This window comes from Rhagoletis zephyria, unplaced genomic scaffold (genome assembly GCF_001687245.7).
Source record: "Rhagoletis zephyria isolate East Lansing unplaced genomic scaffold, Rhagoletis_zephyria_1.1 Rzeph_scaffold_00018, whole genome shotgun sequence".
Taxonomy (NCBI): Eukaryota; Metazoa; Arthropoda; class Insecta; order Diptera; family Tephritidae; genus Rhagoletis; species Rhagoletis zephyria.
Window position 1 is genome coordinate 770,078 of NW_016157102.1, and position 19,242 is coordinate 789,319.

The 19,242-nt window shown below is 35.6% G+C and overlaps 4 non-coding genes across 4 annotated transcripts; 2 read left to right on the forward strand and 2 right to left on the reverse strand.

Moving 5' to 3' along the window:
- Positions 1–433: 433 nt before the first annotated feature.
- Positions 434–506, reverse strand: TRNAF-GAA (transfer RNA phenylalanine (anticodon GAA)). Its single transcript has one exon. It is a non-coding gene; the product is annotated as a tRNA-Phe (tRNA).
- Positions 507–3,800: 3,294 nt separating this feature from the next.
- Positions 3,801–3,873, forward strand: TRNAF-GAA (transfer RNA phenylalanine (anticodon GAA)). The gene has a single exon. It is a non-coding gene; the product is annotated as a tRNA-Phe (tRNA).
- A 186-nt stretch (positions 3,874–4,059) lies between these two features.
- On the forward strand, positions 4,060–4,132 carry TRNAF-GAA (transfer RNA phenylalanine (anticodon GAA)). Its single transcript has one exon. It is a non-coding gene; the product is annotated as a tRNA-Phe (tRNA).
- A 2,301-nt stretch (positions 4,133–6,433) lies between these two features.
- Positions 6,434–6,506, reverse strand: TRNAF-GAA (transfer RNA phenylalanine (anticodon GAA)). Its single transcript has one exon. It is a non-coding gene; the product is annotated as a tRNA-Phe (tRNA).
- Positions 6,507–19,242: the final 12,736 nt, after the last annotated feature.

Below are 19,242 nucleotides of genomic sequence, written 5' to 3' on the forward strand. Positions count from 1 at the left end.
AAAGTCACGCCGTTGCAAATAAACAGATGTAGACGGCACTACGCTGTGATCGGGCACAACTCGTGCTATGTCGATCGATATAGCAAGCTTACGAGTGTAGCGAGGCGTTGATTCGAAAAGCTGACATCCTGGTCGATGGAAAAAACTTAGGCGACCCGCGGAAGCTTTCAAGAATAGTAACAGCGCAGAAACCAATTGAGAAGATGAACGCAAAGCTCTAATCGGGGCTGGCAATTTCGCTGCATACGACAAAGCTGCTGGAGCTGAGGCTTTCGCGGCGAAGACTTGGTGAGTTGCTTGCTGCGTGCATCAACTCTCGTTCCTGCCGACTGGAATTTAAGTATGCTCTGCCCAATCCAGGAGAAAAGTGGAATGAAAGATAGTTTCATTCCGATGAATAGTTCATTCAAAAATTAAATATTTAAAAATAATTTGCCGAAACCCGGGATTGAACCGGGGACCTTTAGATCTTCAGTCTAACGCTCTCCCAACTGAGCTAATTCGGCGCACATCAAATGTCATTCTTAATTGAAGCACAATGTTTGCTATTTCGATTGGGACAAAGCTTCTCATATACATAGTATGTATGTATGTAGTTAAATGCTGATTTTGAAATTGTTTGTGCTTACATATGTTCATACATATGTATATGCATATGTATGTATTTATTTTAAAGTAATCTTCAGAAACTATCCTTATCACCTCTACTTTAATATCACAAAAAAAAAAAAAACAAGTATTAAAAAACTCTCGCTGTCCCCACTGGAGTTCTTTATAATAAAATTGTGCCATTAAAAAGTCGTCTGTGGCGTCTGGCAAGCTGTGGCCGAGGCAATGGATGAAAAGGATGCAAGCTAAGAACGATGAGGAGCATTTCACAAGAATGCCACGCCCAAAAGCGACATTGAAACCAGCACAAGTTCGCATTTCTCAAAAAAAAAAACTTAAAAAAAAAGTCTCCCTGAGCGGCCGAAAAAGTAAAAGCTGCCCGAAGAGATAATTCAAAAAAAATTTACAACTTTATGTTGTTGTTTTTCTTTTATGTATTTATTATTAAAACAGATTCGTTGCTATTCAACTTGTTGCGGTTATTTTTGTTGTTGTTCGAATCAGATTCATTTGGCGCGGCTGAAACCCCATAATTATGAAATTATTACCGAGCGCCAAGTTAAAAGGCACCAAAATCGAAAGAACTTGATGAAAAAAAAAACAAAGCAACAAACTTGGTAAGAAATAACAGTCGTCGCGACGGCATGCCTACATACGTCTAAGAACAACAACTACTTGCTACAATAAATGTATATACAATAAAAGTAGCTTTTCCTGCCATCGTCCATCAGACGGGCCTCCGCTCGGCTCAGCTTAGCGGCCAGCAATGGCCAGTGGCGCACCCGGGCACAAAGCAGCTAACAGACGCAACACGCGCACAACGACGGCGGTTGGCTCTTACCTTGGTTGTATCCGTACCGCTGGCCAACTGAACGGCCTTTGCATGCCACAAGCTAACGAAGCAGCCACCAACCTTGCGCAGAGCGCACACCCTGCGGGCAGGCAGGAAGTTGTGCTGTGTCGAAGAAATTCGTAATATTTTTTGTATTCATTAATTTCTTTGTTTTAAATGTCTATTTTTATGCTGCTTCTTTCTTACTTAGTAAAATTTTTTGCGCCGAATGTATTTTTTTACCTCTTCATTTCTTTTCGGTTATTATTAAGTTTTTTCATCATACCGCTCATTGCGTGTTTTGCGTGCGGCTTTGTGGTGAACATGAAATCGTCAAATGGGAAAAAATCCGTCGGCGGTTGACGGTCGGTGCCACAGAAGCCACAGAAGCCAAAAATGCGCATGCTGCACGCAAACGTAGAAGTATTTACGTACCTTGTTGTAGACAGTTTTCTAGCAGCCGACAAATGGGTCCTAGAACAGCATAAGTATATGTATGTGCATACATACAGAATGTCTTTCCACTTTCTTTGCACTAAAAAAGATTAACAAATTAGTATTAAGATGCTTAGGAATATATGCATGTATATTAAACTCCATCACCAAAAAAAAGTTGCGGGTTTTCCGCCGCGGGTTATAAGTATGTCTGCATATTAAACACTGGACTGCATTTCTAGTACAACCGGAATCTTTTGCACGAACCTGTTGTCGCTGGCAGTGAAACTTTTGAAGTCCCTCAAATTTGACGATCGCGTAAAAATTTGCAATTATCTCTTCTCGAGAGGGAATACATAAAAATTCTCAGAAGTTTTAATGCTGGAAAGTTCTTGCGGAATTTTAGACGAACGGCCCTAAGTTCCAGGAGGTTCCGTGGTTTAATTGCAGTCCGTCGAAACAAATTAAAATGATAATAAATAGTTTCTACTAAAATTGATTTTTACTTTATTTTTTGTGTTTCCGAACTATAAAAAAGCATCTGTGAAGTACAGAACGAAAGTGTATTCGAATGAAAAAAAAAATCCCCGAACCAAAATCAGTTTAAAACAGCGCTGTGCCTGTAAAATATTTACAATTATTTACTTGTAAATAATAGGTTTGTTCGTCGAAAATCCAGCAGGAATTATCCAACACTCAAAATATCAGAGAGTAAGAAAAAATTCTCTCAAATTCTCTCTCATGTTGAGAAACTTGCAAATTTCTGCACGAACGCAAATTTGCAGGAATTTGCAAGTTTCGCTGCCAGCTGGCGTCCACGGTTGCATTTCAAACATAAAAAATTTTTATAGAATTTTTAAAATTCTTTCGGATGGCCAAAAACAGGATATACATGTATATTTCTTGTTGTTCTGACTTTCTTTAACATACATTTCAATTTCTTCATCGTACTAGCTGTCGGGTTTCTTAAATCGACTCTGGTTGCAATTGCATTCCGATTGCGAATACCATTTTTTTCAGCCGAATTAAGTTCAAATCATTGGAATTAACTAAATTAATTATATCAACAATTATTTACTTCCTTTTTTCATAAAAAAATCGCTCGTGTTTATAAATTTTTAAATTTAACGAACTAATTTATTCAAATTATTGTAGACAAAAATGCAACCATGCGCCACAACCACATGTTTTTCGTGTTTGCAAATTCTTGCTGGCAAAATTTTTTCCAGCAAGAATTTGCAACTTCTCTCCAAGAGAACTGTCACTTTGCTCTCACAATTTTTGAGTGTTGGATAATTTTTTGGTCTGCACGAACGCGATTTGGGCAAAAATCGTGATAATTCGTACAAATTCGTACAAATTTTTTGCTCGACGACCAAACCTATGGTAAATATTTCCAGGGCGATATTTTTGGTGTAAATAATATACATTTGTAAAGAATTGTAAACAATTACAGTTAATTCTAAATTATTGTAAATAATTGTAAACAATGTAACTATTGGTAAATATTGTCTCGGTGCGAGCACCAACGTGCTTCAGCCAGGATTGTGCCTGTAAAATATATACATTATTTACAATAATTCTTTACTTGTAAATTATGTATTGTAAATAATTGTAAACAATGTAAATAATTTACAATCAACATACAATTGTTTACAATATTTTACAATTGTTACTAAATATTTTACAATTATTTACAATATAAGTGTAAAAAAATTTAAAATTTGTGTAAGTGCACAACTCCGGTTTAAAGTAAAGAAATGATCATTCGGCGCCAAATATGGTACGGTTTACTTTTTTCTTGGTGTGTGAAAAATAAAATTATCCTCTGTAAAACTTTTGGAAAAATTATTTTCGCCGATAATAGTTATATACTTATTTATGTGAATATGTATAATTGTTTCTTAAACATATTTCGTTAGCCGCCGAAATAGCTCAGTTGGGAGAGCGTTAGACTGAAGATCTAAAGGTCCCCGGTTCAATCCCGGGTTTCGGCAACCGATTTTTTTTTTCAGTATTATCAATACTTATTTTAAAACGTTGATATTTTAAAGACATTTAGTACTCATTTAATCAAATTAGTTATTTTGTAATTTTTTCATTTTCCACTATTGACTTTCGGGTTACTCACTATTTTATATGCTCAAGCGATAATTCGGTGAATTGTTTGGGTAGCTTCGTGGGCCGAAATAGCTCAGTTGGGAGAGCGTTAGACTGAAGATCTAAAGGTCCCCGGTTCAATCCCGGGTTTCGGCAAAACAAACTTTTTATTGAAAATACACTGAGTTGTAATAAGTTTAGAACTCAGCTACCAACTAATATCCCGAATAAAGCAATCATTCATTTACTCATTACAACTTGTCATAGCGGGGTTATAGGTCCGAGCATGAAGTTCCTATGTGCATAGGCATATATGTCCATATGTATGTATGTATATGTATACATTTTTATATACATACATACTAGCCAATGTCCGCTTGCTTCGCGGCGCCTATTAAAAAAACTTTTGCGTGGGCCAATACAAAAATAGCGTTTAAAAGAAAAAACGGTGTGTAAAGTAAAAACAAATTGAAACGACTGAAGAACAGAATCCTCCTCATACATAGGCCAAAACTGGTAGCCCTTTGATGCCGATGGTCTTATTTTCCACCAGTGAAATCTCTGACAAGCGAGATCTGCAACTACAACATTGGTCCGATTCGTAAGCCAATAAAAGTCCTTATATGGAAATCTGTTATAGAAGGGCCAAGAATTATCGCTGCCCCACAGGATGAAAAGATTTCCCGTACATTGGCTAAATGTGTCGTGTGATCTCTTGACTCGACTCCAGCGCCACCCAGCGGGTTCTTTTTTAGCAAACGAATTCATCGTACAGGTGGCTCATATTGCGATTTTGAACGAAATCGGCCAATAAATGACTCAACTTCCGTGCCACCAAGCGAGTTTTCTAGTAGTTAGTCTATAATAGGACCACATGTGCAAGGTATAACCTCCGACAATTTGTCTGACCTCTATCCAGTGGTCAGTTAGTTTAGTCCGAAAAACAAAAACAGCTACCATTTTATGTATAGATATAGGTATGTACGAAAATAGAAAAATCTATAATGAAAAATTAAAATTTCAAACTTTGTGCAAAATTAAAAAAGTTCTTCAAAATTTTCACAAAAAATTTTACTCGCTCCCAAAAATTAAAAAGAAAGTAACAGACGCTCAATGCGATTTAGAAATCTAGGATAAATTGGTTTCCAGTCGATTGATGCTTGCCTATCTACATATATAGATGCAAGATGGAAGGTGCCACGCCCCCCTTTTCCAATAGCTCCCAGTTTTCGCCATAAGTAGGGTATTTACAAATTATGCATCTGTGCCAAATTTTATTTACCCAGGAAAGTGGATGCCCTCAGAAAAGGAGGTTCAACATTTTATTGTAACGTATGTCAATGTGTAGATATAAATCATTCTCCCACTGTATAAGAACGTTAGGAATATCCCGACCCCAGTGCCTCCTATCGTGTAATTTTTTATTGCAAATATTCCTTTTCAATTGGCTAAGAAATGTTCTAAATATGAGCCTAATCTGCAACTTAATTAAATTTTTAGGAATATCCCGACCCCAGCGCCACCTAGCGATACAATTTTTAGTCGGAATATTCCCCTTCAAGGTGCTGACATACATACATATGTTCCAAATATGAACATTTCATTTCTATATATGTACATATATAGTTAGATGTAAAAGCTTTATGAGAAGTTATTTACAGTTGGTATGTATGTATAAATAGAAGGATAATAAATAATAAATTTCAATTTACATCGCGATAAAAATGCACGCTCTTTAACTGCCCTAAAACGCCTTCCCAGTAGCCTCGTTTGTTTTGTTTGTATCACTAATTTGGCTATCTATTGCCAAATCTTAAAAATACATAAAAACATTCTTATATTTTTGTATTCATTAATATTGTTTATGTATGTGCGCGTGTACTACTCACGTTTTAGCGTTTTAGTCGAATGCTTTTCACCCATGTACCGTAAAAGTGCTAATCACCGCAGGCGAAAATACGTCAGCGCAAGAAACCAAATGCTTTTTTGGCCACATTCAGTAGCTGCGAGTAGTTGCAGTTCTTGTCCGTCAACAGGATGCACCTTGTTCAAGCACATTTTCTATATACATAAATAGCTACGTACCTTTTATTGAAACCGGGAAAAATTTTGGAGAACCAGACACTTTTGAATATTTATGAAATATGTTTATGAAAATACATAAATTAATGTACATATGCAAAACAAATATTTAAAATGGAAACGAAACAACCCTTTGAGAAACTTTGCGACTAAAAAAACTACAACAACCGGACCGTTATGAAATATGTAGAGCCACTCATAATATTAATTCATTTTTGCCAAAGTTATAAATAATAAAAAAAAAATTTTACTTTATTTTATACACATACATATGTAGCACATATTATGTGCATAAATATGTGCAAAGAGGGAAGAAATAAAATAAAACTAAAGAAAATAATAATAATTTAAAAAAAAATATGTAAAATAAATTTTTGCCGAAACCCGGGATTGAACCGGGGACCTTTAGATCTTCAGTCTAACGCTCTCCCAACTGAGCTATTTCGGCGGATGTTATCACCACCGCCAGTCGCACAGCGGATAACACGTACAGTAGGTATTCGCTACACCAACACTCACTACAAGTTTAGGTATGCATGCAGCAGCTTAAATACATACCAACGAATATCGAACATTGTCGAACATATAAAATATTTTCAACATATATACACATATATATATATGTATCTATATGTATATGTATATAAGTTCATCCATATACAGTTATGGTCAGGTGAATACTAAATAGATTCTCCTTATCATTTCTAAATATAGAACAAACAAAGTATGTATATGGCTTCTATGTATGTATGTTTGTACACATGTGTGTCCATTTGTATTTGTACATATCTATGTATATATATTAATACGCTAACATAAATTTTGTCTCCGTTTTTTTTTTTTGGCGATTCTACCGAACCGATTTAAGATTTAAAAACCAAGAACACCATTTTAAAGTTATTTTTCTATAGATGGGGAGAGTTTTTATGGCTGCAACATTGGTTGAAAATTACGGCCAAAATCGTCGTTTGTGTATACCCTGCGGAAAAAAAATTATCAATTGATTAGAATAACCAACTTCTAGTTAGCTTTTTTGCGGGAGTTCGATAAATAACTAACTTTTGATTAGCTATGACAAAAATAACTTTAAGTTAGTTGTGAACGCGAGCAGGAGTCATGCAAACGTTACCGGGAGTTTGTTTTCTTTACAAGTTTCTATTAAATATCCTCATACGAAAATTATTTTTAATACACTTTTTTTCTGAAATTCGCAGATTCTTTTTCGTATTCAGATAGAGTGAATTCAGAAAAAGTGAAGGCAAAATTAAAGCTAAAGACGAAAATGAAAACAATGAGAAATACATAAGATTTAGAGTTACTGAATGTGTAAGAAAGTGTTAAAGTTACTGAAAGGTTAAGTTTTTTCGATAGGAATATTTATTAATTCTGTCATAAAAAATTTAGTTATCGAAGGTTATCAAGTTACCGAAATTTATCGAATCATCGTAGTTTATACTCATCGAAATTGATCGAGCTATCCATTTTTATTGAGTTATCTCAACGTATCAAATTATTCAAATTGATCCGTGTTAATTGAGATGGCGAAATTTATAGACACAGAAAATTAGTTTTCGAAGTTTACGCACAGTTATCGAGCTATAAAAAATTATGGGTTTATCGAAATTTGTCAAGTTAATGAAATTTATTAAGTTATGGAAATTTATCTAATGCACCGAGTCCTTTGAACTTATCGAATTATCGATATTTAGTGATTTGCTGAAACTTGTGGATTTATCGAATCGAAGTTTTTGGAACTTTCAAAATAAGCTATCAAATTTAAACGAGTTATCGAAATCGATAAAGGTATCTTAAGTTTATCGAGTTGTCATTTAATATCGATATCTATGAATTTTTTAGTTATCGAAATTTATCGATCCCTCTAAACGCACAGTTATCGAAACGACATCCTTAGTTAGAAAACGGGTCTAAGGGTCTTAAAAAAATAGAAAAATTGTCGAATTTTGACAGTAAAGGCTAGTTTTCACTACATCCTATTTTGATCGAAAAAAATTTTGAATGCACATAGGTATTTTGTCACAACTTTCTTATTAAATTCATGCCGTTTATTTTTTGCTCTCCCACTGTCCATTTCGTGTTTCTTTTGTTAAGTTTTCGGACTGTTGAGAGCCATTTTGAGAGAATAATTTGTGACTCACTAGCCAGAGATCGCGTAAACTTTTTTCGGGTGAGTTTGTGAAAATTTGACAATTGACGTAAGAAGAATGAAAAACGTGCGTCTTCCAAATAACGAATATTCGGATATTTTACTGTTTTCCTTTGAGTGAAAAGTTTAAAATGTATCGTGCAAACAATTATTTTAATAGGTACGTTTCAGCTCATTGCAGCGGAGGTTTTCAATTTTTCACTTTCATGATTTGAAGTTTAGTTTCGGACATGAGAATGGCTTTTGGCCATTTAAAAATAGTGTTTCGTATCTATAACATATATGTATCCCCACAAACAACTCTTTTGTTAGTGTAAATTGCACCCAGCATCCTGCCATTAGCTTTTTTTCTTACTGGCAAATAGTTAGATACTAGTAAAAATTTATCCAACAAATGTCCAGTAAAGCTTCCAAGTTCATCAGTCATTTTCTTCCTTACCCACTTTGAAATTTTCGCCGTAAATTCCAGTCAAATCTTTACTATACTAAGAAAAAAATAACATGATTTTGTCGACCAGCTCGTTTCGGTTTTTGCATGTTAGCGATTAAAATTTTAAACAGAAAAATAATATTTTATAATATCGTTGGACCCAAATATTATTCTTATTCTTGGCTTATTCTTTTCCCCGTGTAGATTTTACGGGCAAGTGTCGATTACGCAGTGTATAAATATAAGGTGACCAACCGTCCTCCTTTAGAAAGGACAGTCCTCCTTTTTAAGCCTTGTTCTCCTTTCTAAAGTGTCCTCCTAAATGTCCTCCTTTTTGACATTTTTCTTTTGGTATTTGTATTTGAAGTTATATGATTTATCGTGTGTACCTACTAGTGTTGCCACTCAAAAATTTTTTCCCGACCACAATTGGTACAAAATAGCTCTCAGCCTACCAAAATGTGACTTTCATTGAAAATGGGATTGAAATATTTCAACATATACATATATGCACTTAAGTAGGTACAATATTTTATTACAAAAAAAAATTTAATAAAATTTACTTTTTCATAATTTGCGCAACTCTTTTTGGGTAAAATGAAGAAAACCCTCGAACTCAAAGTAAAGCTTTGAAAATTAAATGTTTTTACTTTTGCTACACAAATTGAAAAATGCGAAAGTGAGTTTGTTTGTTGGTTACGCTTTCACGCTTTAACTACTCAACCGATCATCATGAAATTTTGCACACTGTTGTCATTAACCAAACAATTAAAACATTGGATAGCTGTCATCTCGACTTGACAAGGGGGCGTGGCACGTGCCATACAAAAGTATTTGTGGCTCCACCACACTGGAACTCGGTATGGAGATATATGTATAAAATCAATTCCATACCCATGGAGGAGAGATGCCACCTGTTTAAAAAATCTAATTCAATTTGAATTAAGAGAGTTATTTATCTGAAATTTGTATTACAATGTGGGTTTCAGACGAATGAGGCTTAAAAAGGTTGAAGTTTGAAAATTAATTATTCCCAAATTAAATACATGAAAAATTAAAATATGGATGTCATATGAAAGATTGTTAAGAAGCCCTTGTTTTGAACATTTAGAGCCGGTTGCTCAAAGCCTGGTTGACACTAATCCCCGGTTAAACATCGTTATCGACGTTACCGACACCGTGTTATATGCATGGAGTCGAAAACGTCGATAACGATGTTAACCGATGATTAGTGTCAACCAGGCTTTGAGCAACCGGCTCTTAGAATATTATTGAGGTATTTTACAAGGGTTGCCACTTGTTTAAAATTAAATTAATTAATTTAAAAGAATTATTTAAAATATGGGTATCAATCGACATGGTTCAGAAAAGGCTTTTCTTCTAAACTGTACAAGGAGGGTTGCCACCTATTTTTTTAAATCAAACTTTATTTGAATTACGGGTGTCAGAAACAAGTTAATAAGGTTGCAGTGTGAAAATAGCTTGAAGAGGGTTGCTCCCTGCTTGAAAAGTCGAATTTAATTTTATTATACTTAAAAAAGTTTTAAATATTCTTTTTTTTTTGGCTGAGGTTTAGAATTTTTAATTTTATTGAAATGAATTACCCAATTTAGCACGCAGAAATTTCATATAAACTTATGAATATGGGGCTTCAATGTTGCTGTGTCAAAATAACAAAATGCAAAATGGCAGATCCGAAATGGCCCACAGTAAAGTAACAAATAATGCAAACAAATATTTTAATTCACAGATTTTTGGTGGAATTTTGGTGAAACTTTGTAATTTTTTAAATTTTTTTACTTATATGATTTTTTTATAAAATTAAGTATATTTTTATATAAAAAAATAATTAAAATTAAATAACAAAAAAATAAATAGTCAAAACTTGTCAATATGTGGGTGTCGTATAGTTATGACAAGCACTATATGTAGTAAAAAGTATATATCAGAATGGCTTGTTGTTGTTTTACTAACACTGGGGAACCACTCTAATGCTAATAGTGAAAGATTTGAATTTTTTGTAACAAGATCGCCCTTAATGTGGTGGCACATATTTTGACTCCTTCCCCCTCCAAGCCTGTGCCATTGTGCCAATGCCATAATGACGTGGTTTATGCTTTCGTAATGACTTCTTTAAAAGTTAAAACTTGGAAAAATTGCATACATTTAAAGTAACCGAAAATTATCACCTTCACACCAGCGCAAAATCATCACAGCCAAATAAGGAGTGTAGGCCAATAAGACTTTTAAAATGCTCATCAGACAAAATGGTCGCTTAGGTGTGGTGCACCGTGCACGGATGTTTGCAAATACATACATATTTATGTACATAAGTGAATGGAAAAGCACTAGGAAAGGGGCAAATGGGGGGTTTCAAGCAAACAAGAATGAGAAGCAGAAATCCTACCTTACTGGTATTTATTCAGTTTTTTTTGCTTTTTTTTGTTGATCTTGCTGATCTTTATATATATTTATAGAGGTGTTTTTTTTTTATGCAGAAAACCTGTAGATACATACATACATACATATGTTTGCATATTTACTTGTTTTTTTTTTTGTTGTCTTCAGTGTGTAAACATGCTTTGTGTGCTTTGTGGGCCAGTAACGCCTTTACCTCTGTCAGACATTTGAAGAATTTTTCATCTTTAATGACAGCAATCAATTGTAAATTGTAGAGCAGCGTTGCATCGCCACACAGCGCCACATTGTTGCGGACGCAATGGAGATACATAAGCGTCATCGGAAAGCAGGCGCGCACGCTTAGCTATAAATGCATGCATGGAAAAACGAGCTCCACGAATAGGAGCTTCACAAGTGATTAGCCCACAACTTTAAAGGGATTGCTGATTTTATATTTCGCTCACAATTCATGTGTGTCCATATGTAAGTACCTGCATATGTATGTATGTGCGTGTGGATGTAATCAAGTTCGAACTCGTAAGTAGGTGCGCATGCGCAAAGTTCAAATATGTATTGCAATTTCCATGCAAAAAGTCAAGCGGAAACTCAAGGTTTTTTCCGTTTCACATTTTGATTTACGCTGGACTTTGTTGATTTGTCGATTAGTTTGCAATTTAGTATTTCTTTGCTTGAACATATTGAATAAATAAATTCTTCACCCATTTCTTGGTGTGCTGCAGAATAAATAAATTTTGTATGCTCGTGTTGCACGATTCTCTTGTATGCGTTGATTTGTTGATTGCGTTGACCCAAAAACTTTTTGATATGCATTTCCGGAGAATTGGCATAAGCGTGTTGTTGCTATTTGCTATACATAGAGGTATGTATGTGATCAGTAGGCTAGTTAAGTTTATAAATTTGTTTGCGGATGTATGTATGCCGAAGAAGATGAGACCTCATCAATATGAAAAACAAACGCAGCGCAGCTCTAAAACTAGTCGTGAACTAGACCGCCGGCCCTGCCACAAACACAACTCGCGGGCCGCTCGGAAACACATCCTTTCCTTACCGGTAAGCGTCGTGGTCGTGCGGACACTCCTACTTTCCACTGATCACGCCGCGCATCTGGTATAACGAGCACCATACCACCAGACCCGATTGCAAGATCAAGGGGAGAGTTTGGCACTCTCTGTTCAACAAGCACTCCTTCCGGGTTTTAGAATCGGGCGATTGAGTAGTCGCAAGAACAGCGCCTAGTTATACTGCGGTCCGTGAATTTCATCGCACTGACAGCAATGGTAAACAGCGAGTCTGGAGGCTGATTCGATCTTGTTAGCGCACTGCACTGACGCGGACTTGGCACTTCACCTCAGGCTAGAGTACAGTCGCAACAGGGGAAAGAAACACTGCTCCCACGTGTTACATTTGCCGATACCCTCTTCATAGCTGAATCCAACAGTTGCAGCGACATTCCAATTTAAGTATGCTGCTAGTCTGCACCGATCCGCTGGACTCTGGCCGCCGCACAGTGGTCGGAGAAGCCATGGTTTACGCGAAAAATTATAAGGGCTGCTATGATTATAATAAAACTGCGGGATACCCCTTTGTTTGCTAAAGAGCCTTTGAACACATTAATTTCAAGTACATAGATATAAAAGAATTATTTAGCCACACTTTGCAAAAGATCTGAAAATGCAGTACATACCGACGGGTGAGTGGAATATCGACCTATATCTCCAGCCGGTTTGGAAACGCCGTATCTTAGAAAATTTTTCAAGAAGACCCAATTCATAAACGCCCTACCTCGGCGGGGTTTGAAACAAATTGTGAGGTAGGGCCAAATTCTAAATAAGGGCTTTCTTGGGCTATTTTCTGAGATGGAGTGTTTTCGAACCGTTTGCCGAGCTAGGCCGATCTTCCACTTTTCCAATTTTTGACCTTCGCGGTTGGTGTTTCCGACAGGGTTCGGCTCGAATTCGAATAAACAATTCCACCACTGAAGATGGCACAACGCTGGAAATTCGTTCCAAAATACATTTTCCATTAAAGCTTTGCACATCATTTTCAAGGCCTGTAAATCCTCTTTTCAAAACCTATTTGATTTTTAAAGTGTTTTTTTTTTATTTAAAAAATGTAGTCGATCCTACCTGCAACCTACGCTAGGTTTTGCTTCGTGTGTATTTCAAGCTCTTTTCGAAATTTTCTTGGAGGATCGATCTATTCTTATTTTATTTCCTTAAACGTAAAAAATAAAATGTAATATCTATCGACTATTGAAGAATGCATTCCAATGCGTAAGGTAGTCATGGCGATCAATATTCTCGATAGCATTGATTTGAATTGAATTTTAATGGACAAAACCACTACCTGGATTCCTAACTCCTTTGGATGTCTAACCGGCTACCCTTCTTCTTCCCACGTAGTAATTTTTTTTTTAACTTGATATTCTTTACTAAATATAAACGACAAATAAAAAATCAAATTTTGGCTTTTAGAAGCCATATAATTTAAATCAAATTAAACTTTTACTCCATTGTTCTTCAAGTCCGCGATAATATGGCAAATTAAGAGGAGACACGCAATCCTGCATTAACATACATTTATACATACATACGTATACGTGCTACATTAGACTGCATCACGCCCCATACAAAAGAAAATCGGTACTGTTTTTCCATTGCAATTATAAAATCTGTTATATTTTAAGACTTCCACCAAAATATGTCGGAAAAATATTAAGATTTATGTGAGCTGGACCGATTTGAAAATACCTCCAAAAATGGAGTTTTTTATGAATAAAAATAGTTTCTTAAAGATTTTTTTGAAAGAAATCCCCTCAGATGACAAAACTGATTAAGCTTAAAAAATCTGCATAAAAATATTTAAAAATCATTTTAACGCAATAGTAATAAATCTTAATATTTTTCCTAAATATTTTGGTGGACGTCTTTAAATATAATAAATTTTGTAATTCCTGCGGAAAAACCTCAACTTTTTTTGGTGATGCAGTCTAATGTATGTACATATGTATATGTATCGATATAAGATTCACAAAACAAAAACAAAAAATGTTGCATCCAAACATGAACAAGTTCACGAAAAAAAAGTACAATAGCAACATGAACACGCACGCTATTTTCTAACAAAAACTTTCTCACACATTGTGGGTCAAGTTCAGTTACGCAGCTCAGGAATAACAACAAAGCTAACAAATTCAAAATGGACAACATTGCAAAATAACAAAAAATTATAATAATACAAGAGTGTAAGAGGAAAGAAAAGTGATGCGTAATTACATAGTCGCTTAAACGTACCAGACACTGAACAAATCGCAGCGAACGCATCCCCATCGAATACCAAGAGCGAGCGGGAGCAACAAGGAACACAAAAAATAAAAAAACGCTCGTGGACAGAAAAACGTGGCAGAAAAGATGGTTGCGGGTTTTTTTTGGCGGATTCGTTTCAAAACTTAACATGGAGCACATAATTAGGGGTAATTTTGATGGGCATGCACCTACAGGATGTCAGGCATCAACGGAATCCCATTTTCGGCAGTGTTTGAAAATTTTCATTTCAAACTATATCCTTCGTGGATGCACCAAACGGTTAGAATCATTTACTGTTGAACGCTGCTGTACATATACATATGTATGTACATACGTGTATGTTTAGAAGGCTCTACTTCGGATTCTGTAAAGGATGTTCCACAATCGATACAACAAACTTCGTTAAGAACATAAGTAAATAGAAGCGAAGCCAATAGAAGGAAAACGGTGGAAGGGCGGCACCATCGAGCATTGCCTAATTGTTTACACTGGATGTAAAACGTGAATTCAACACAGCGAATTGGCAAACTTCAGCGCTTCGAAAGTTTAACGGCCCAGCGTATTTGACATGGCTGATCGCCAACGACTCCCAAATAGGATTCTGCTGGGCGAAAACCAAACTGGTCTGGTAGAACGCACAGTTACAGGGATTGGTACTGAGACAACTCTTTTGGAAGCGACGAGAATAGTGTTCGCAGAGACATTGTGGTGGAAGTTCTTGCCAAACATTTATCTGAGTTGGAACGATGTGTGGAAGTAACAGTTGCTACCATCATCGATTGGCCAACCTCAATGTGCCTCGTGCTGGCCGAGAAGAAGGCAGAGCTTCTACTAATAGGCAAGCGGAAAATCATAAAGCAAACAGAAGCACAAGCTAGAGGATTCACTGTGCAGTCGAAACCCTCACTCAAGTACCGAGGCATACAATTTGTATCGCCGCTCATCTTTAAACACCATCTGAACTGGGAAAAGCAGTGATCAATCAAGGAGCACTCTCTACTGGCTGGTTTTCTGAAGTCCGTTATTCTCTACGGCTCAGAGGTTTGGGCAACTGCATCTGACACGACATTATATATTAAGGAAACCCGCGATCAGTGTACAGACTTTGCGCTGGTCATCTCATAACTGGATTCGATTGAACCCTTGGTCAATGAAACGATGACTGCGAGCCGTGGTGATTCCCATACAAAGTCCTGGAACGCGTAGACAAGACGTCGCACAATATAACAGTGAAAATACCGACGGGATCACGCGAATCGTGGTCGATGAACGCACAGACTTATACCAAACATAGAAAACTGATTGACAAGAAAATATGGCGAAGCAGACTTTAAAATATCACTCAACAACTAAGTGCGCATGCCTCCTTTCTTTAGAGCGTACTACTTCCGCTACAAATTAGATGATGCCGAACATTGTAAACCTGCGGCCAAAATAGTGCGGAAGATGTAGAACATATTCTATTTTCATACCCGAACTCTGAGGAGAAATGAGTTATCTCCTTAACTCTTTATTTGAAGTAAATCCGACTCCAGAGAACCTGATTCCGCATAAAACAAAGTCGCCAGAGAAATGGCAGTCATTCGGCACAGTCGCGGCAAACAGCATGGCAAAGCCGTTTTGACAATAATGGTGCTTGAAGAAACCAATATGTTGACTAACTGAGGTTAGTTCCAAGTAGTTACGACTTGAGACTAACTGCATCAGAACAGAAATCGTACAATCGAGCTTAGGCTCAACTTGCTTCCAACGAAATACTTTACAGTGACACCGGGGGGCATACGGTTCAGCGGAAATAAAGGGAGTTTTAGTTCGGATTAAAGTGGCACACAATGGGGTGCAGGCTTTGGATGCTTTCTTTTTTTTATAAAAGGAAGAAATAAATACAAATGTATGTATGATGTAAATATGCATGTGTGTCCAAAATAGTGCGGTACATAAGTATGTCGTATTTTTGTGTGTTTTTAAATCTAAAATACGTGTAAATCGTTGATCAAAATTTTTTGTTCATTTTCAGTTTTTTTAGTTATGCGATCATAATTACTATCACCTTGAGTGATATTCGCTACTTTTATATTATATTTATATATGATATATTCAAATATATATGTATGTACATACATACGTTTTAAACAAACACACAAACTGTGAATAATTATATTAATGCTTCCACTCCTTCTAAGCCACTTTAATAAATGTATGTATACGTATGTGGAAAAAGCTCCATAACAGCTGTGAGTAAAACCATCAGCAGCCACACTCAACGAGCTAAAATGTGCAACATCAGCGCGGTGCATAAAATTCCCATTACGTAACGATTTAGAATTTCCAGAATGTTATGAAGTTATTTTGTGTGAAAAATATGAACTTCGACTAATAACTGCAATTTCGCATCTTCGTGTCGCGAACGGGTCCAAGTGCTACTCCAAGTTATCCACATCATAACAAATGGGGCTACCTACAAATTTACATATAAACATGAATGCAGCGATTGTCAGCTAAATAGAAATGCATGTGTAATTTGATCTGGCATTTTCATACATTTAACAATAACTGGGGGTCTATTCCCGTTCTGAGCTATCGTGATGTGAAGTGAAAACTTAAAAATTCACATCGAAAAAAAAATGCGCTGTGAAAGTGATTTTTTCGACTATGCGCGTATAGCACAAAAGAAGTCTGTCTACATGTACATATATTCTAATCAAATTTTCCGAAGAAACTATGGGTCTTAAATCAATTTTGAGTTTGCCAAGTTGCGAAAATAAGCATACTGGTGTATGAAGTGTCGTAAAGATGTGCTTAAATTTGATATAAAAACAGGCTATAAGGGATTTTTTGGTAAAAGGAATCAATTTCTGCACTTATCTTCTTCTTAAAACTTTCACCAGACATGAAACATTTTCAAATTTTCTTCGGTTTCTTCGGCAAGTTGGCTTAGAATTACACGTAGACTCCTTCGTATGTATATATTTATAATGTATATATTTATAATATTTTCAGATATACACCTCGTGTCAAAATTATAAGCATGCCACTAATTGACAAATTTTAACAAACTATTTATTTTTTTATTCAATTTTAGATATTTTTTTATAGAAATACAGAAAAATTAACAAAGCTCCGTAAAAATTTCATGATAAAGTTCACATTCGAAGTAGCTAGGACTTAACATAAGATTTTTGTTTTTTTTTTTTGCTGGCGGTATTATGCATTTTCTTCCATACAAAGACTGTTCGGTGTTATATTCTAAAACAAATACAAAAAAATGTCTAGTTATTTGAGTATCGAGGAATTGAAACTGAATTCTTAGTTGCTCAAAATCTAAATTTATTAAACTGAAAATAATGATGTATGTATATTTATTTATTTATTTATTTATTTATTTATTTAAACGCCAATCGGCTTTACACATAATAAAAAAGTAAAATTTTGTACCAATTTAAAAACGTAAATAGTTAACAATAATTATCAATTGCAAAAATTATAAATAGATGTCGAATGAGTACATATGTATAACTCAAAGAACTGATTTTAGAACACGAATGAGACCAGCGTGAGAACCTCCAAAGAAATTAACACTTGGTGCATGTCGGTTGACTAAGCTTGCTATTCTGTTGTACGGTCCATAGGCGATATAGTTCCGGTTAGATTGCGTAACATCTAGCAGTCGTCTCGATCGAAGATCAGCTCTAGAGCCGATGAACCTGAACTGCTCCAGTATTTCTGGGGAATCTATCAACCCATTTACGACCTTATAAAAAAAGGATAGATCCGCTATTTGCCTTCTGCTGTATAAGGTCTTTATATTGTACCTGTTGTATATATCACTCGTATTTACACAGCTTCCGTCTTGGGCGAACAACATGTTTCCCAACATACATAATATCTATTAACCTGTCAATAATTGTATTGAAGCAAATACTATTTTCATTGTTGTAGACATACTCAGTAAATACTCAGATATCCGCAAATAATTAATTTCACTTTTCACAGCAGTAGTAAATTAATTTTCTAATTGGGCGCGCACGCCAACTCCTTGTGCAATGTAAAGGAGTATGCAACTACCTAATTATGTCCATACATACCTACATACATAAGTATGCATGTATGTATGTTTGTAAGTAACACGATTATGTGAGACGTTGCACGTGGAAGTGTTAAATGCTGGTTTCGCGCCCTATTTAAAATGTGTTTGGAGGTTTGGCCCTTTCAATGGATTTGTCCATTAAACTGGACACTTCAGAGAAAACAATTTTTATTTAAGTTTTGCAGCGTATTTTTTAATCACTTGCTATTATGAAAAGAAGTAAAGCTATATTTTGAGATATATTTGACATTTAAAGCTGATGTCAGATAAAACTTTGTAGATTTGCGTGACATAACTTTGCCAGCAAAGCGCCAGGCGCAAAGGTATGCCACAATGAACGCCAATAAATCAATTTTGTCAGAGAATGTTTATAAATGAGAAGGCGCATTTATAAACGTTCTCTGCTCTGACTGCACCATTAAAACACTGCATATCCGACCCTAAATTTTAGTAACGGTACTGTTTCCGGTAGTTGAATTGTCCACACAACTTCGTTGAAAACAGTGTACGCGACATCTATGTGTGATATTCTAGCACGAACTCCACAATGCAAAAAATTTGTTGTTGCGCCATCTATCGATGTAATCAGAGAACGTAAAGTATAGACAGAGAACGTAAAGTATAAATTGACGTTCTCTGTAGCAGCAGAAAGAAGCAGCATCAACATGACATGACAGTTCATTTTTATTGAACCAGCAAGAAAACAAAGCACAGTATAGACAGTAACCAACCTTTTTGGGTTGTTGTTGTAGTAGTCGTTGTTGTTGTAGTTATATT